Source organism: Alligator sinensis, unplaced genomic scaffold (assembly GCF_000455745.1).
Source record: "Alligator sinensis unplaced genomic scaffold, ASM45574v1 scaffold216_1, whole genome shotgun sequence".
NCBI classification, from domain to species: domain Eukaryota; kingdom Metazoa; phylum Chordata; order Crocodylia; family Alligatoridae; genus Alligator; species Alligator sinensis.
The window spans coordinates 3,466,245-3,469,634 of NW_005841868.1; positions in this window are offsets into that span (position 1 = coordinate 3,466,245).

Here is a 3,390-nt window from a genome sequence, read left to right on the forward strand (position 1 = left end):
TTATAAATTCAGATTCTTTCTAGCCTTTACTTTCCCTAGAGCAGGGCTGTCCAACTGGCATCCTGCAGACCACATCCAGCCCAAAAAGGCTTACTCAGTGGCCCTTGGATTTCCACCTAGCTGCTACTGCTTCCATTACTCTGGCTGCGGTGGTTGTGGCTGGGGGGTTTCTGGAGCAGGGCAGCATGAAGGGAGACACAGTCTGTTCAGTTTGCTGCCTGTGCAACAGCATCAGAGGTTGGGGCTTGGGCAGGGGGGGCATGGCAGGGGTAGCACCAGTGCTGGGGTGGCTGTGGCAGTGGGAAGCCCTTGGTACTTATGTGGCCATGGGGTTATATGCGGTGGGGGTCCCAGAGAGCCCATGCAGCCTGGGGCCCATGACCTGTACAGTCCCCAGTTACTCTGAAGTTGAACAGCTCTGCCCTAGAGGACTCTATGGATATGTGGAAAACTGTTAGAATCATGGAATCACAAGCAGCTGGGAAGAAAAACCTCCATTTCTCTGAGTTAAGAAAAGAAACTATTTTAATTTATGGTATTTAGAACGCAAATGTTTGATAAAAGCAGTTGAGAGAAAAGCTCTTGTTAAATAACAACTCCCACCCTAAGAACTGGGTAAAGAGGGGAGATCTTTTTGGGAGCTAAGTTAGGGAAGAAAAGACTCTATATACTCTTGTTATTTCTAAGGCATAAAAGTAAGAGGAAAATAAAGCTGAAAAGCTTTTATCTATCATAAAGAAGCAAATAACGGCACAAACCCATTTCTTTTTCTTTCTCCTAGTAGGTCACCTCTAAATTAATTCTGTTTGGCACTGAGGGGTTATGCTTTACAATAATACTTAATATACTGTGTTCTGTGTGCCTCCTAGTACACAACCTCATGTAGGTTTTAAAGCAAAAGTACTTGGCAGGAAACCAGAATGAAGCATTGCTGCTTGCACTCTTCATTAAAGAGTTCCCCTCTGAGCCCACAAGTCACCTGTAACCATGGCCCCCACTAAGTGACACAGGAACAGCTTAATCTATTACCATAGGCATGGTTTCAAAATTACAAATGGAAGCTCAAGCCTCATTCTGCACGTTCTGCACTCAGAGGACCAGCAAGGAAAGGTGAGTCATGAAAGCTTTTCATGGCTTTGACTTTCCTTGAGTTTCTAAATTAGTTTGTCTGACAATTCAGAGGATGTGGAACAAGTTAGAGGCCTAAAGAAGCAGATGCATTTGGAGCTTTATGGTTGCTGGGTTTTAATAGAGTTTTCTGTCACAGGCAATAGACTCGGTAGCCTTAGGCCAGCCAGTGATGTGATGGAATTTCCTTGCACTCAGAAGAATGCACCTAGTGATCTTAGTTTCATATCCTGCCTATTCCTACAGTACCCCCATGTACTGAGATTTAATCAAACCCCCTGTATCATGGGGAGATTCATTCAACTGTTAGCTCTTGGGGGCAAAGAGTATCTTTTTGTTCAGAATCTGCAGAGTGCTTAGCACTGTTGGGCCCTGGATCAGAACAAACTCCAAGGGTTACAATTCAAGTAATAAATGAGTTGGAACTTCCAGCTGCTAGGGCAGAACTGGTATTTGTAGGGCTTGTACCTGGTGGAATAGAGGACATTTACAGTTACATTAGCTTATTTAGTTGACTTATAACAACTATATACATGCATAAGAGACTGACTTAGTCTACCTGGCTCATTAGCTGTGTCTCCATTTGCCTCCCGTTCCTCCATACAACAGGCTTTGATAACTTTGATTCCCACTTCAAAGTTACTATTTGTCATTACAACTGAGATTCAGAGCCTTGCACTTCTGGGACTGTATTGTCAGTTTGTGAGGGTTAGAAATTAGCATTGCATGACTGTTTTTCACAGCAGAAGCAACACAGTTGAATGAATAAAGATGAATGAAGTCAAGTCCCTAAGGAATGAGCATCAGGTGTGTTGTGCTAGTTGCAGAGGGAGCTGAATGGGTTAAGATCAATGATAGGAAAAAGCAGAGCAGGTCTGGGCTGCTGCTTTGGTCTGCATAGGCTAAAAGGGCCAGGAGTTTGTCAGTTTTGACTGGGCAGAAATGCTGGCTTTCCAGGGCAGCTTGTTACCAAACTTTGCTCTAAGTCAGCGTTTCTCAATCTGTGGGTCATCATGACCCAAAAGTGGGTTGCAAGAACATACGAAAGGGCTGAGAACAAACTTTAAAAATGAGAAAAAAGTGGGAAACTGTGGCTTTTTCCTTGCAGGCTGGCAGAGTTCAGGGTTGCTTGCCCCCTCCCCATGTCCAACACACTGCGGGGCTGGGGCTTGGGGACAGAAGGCAGCTGGTTGGGAGAGGCACTGGGCTGAGACTGATTATTGATGTTTACAGATGGGTCCTGGTGGAAAAAAAAGGTTGAGAACCACTGCCCTAAGTGACCAAGCCAAGGTAGGCCTGACACTCAACTCTAAGGCATTTCATAGGATCACAGCAAATTAAGGCTGTAAAGGACCTTGTAAGATCATCTAGTCCAGCCCCCTGCTCAAGGCAGGATCATCCCTGTGCGTCTAACTTGCTTTTGAAAGTTTCCAAGGATCAAGTCCACAATGTCTCTAGGTAGTCTGTTCCAATGCCCGACCACTCTTCAACCTAAATTTCCCCTGCTGCAGTTTGAGACCACCGCTAGTCCTATCCCCTATGACCACAGGCCTATCTCCATCTTCTCTACAATCACCCTGCAAGTAATTGAAGATGGTTATCAAAGCACCCCTTGGTATCCTCTTCTCCAAGCTAAATAACTCTAGCTCTTCCAGCCTTTCCTTTCAGGTCCCTGATCATTTCTGCTGCCCTGTGCTGAACTCCTTCCAACCTGTCCACATCCTGCGTGGAGTGCGGGGCCCAAACCTGGACAGGGCGCTCCAGGTGAGGCCTCGCCAGGGCTGAATACAGCGGAAGAATCACTTCCCTTGATTTGCAAGGGATGCTCCTGTTAATATAGCCCAGGATGCTGCCGCCTTTGTTTTGTTTGGGGGTTTTTTGGCAACAGGGGCAAGCTGTTGGCTCCTATTCAGTGTAGGGTCCACTGCAACGGCCAGGTCTTTCTCTGCAGCCCGGACAGTCATCCCCAGCCTGGATCTGCTCTGCCGCCTGCCCGCGCCAGGACAATGGGACCTCGCCCGCTGCCTTTCAGCACTGTGGACGACAGCCCACTCCAGGGTCGCCCCCTTGCTAGGCTAGGCCAGGCCGAGCGGGGCCCCCGGGCAGACCAGGTCCTTTCCCCTTTCCCTCTTCCCGGGGCGGTGCACAAACAAGCCCTCCGGCGGGTCCAGTGCTCCTGCACTGCGGCAGCCTCCAGCCGGGGCCCCACGGAGCTCCCACAGGCCGGGCGGCGGGAGGCCCCCGCCAGGGGGGGCCGGTGCC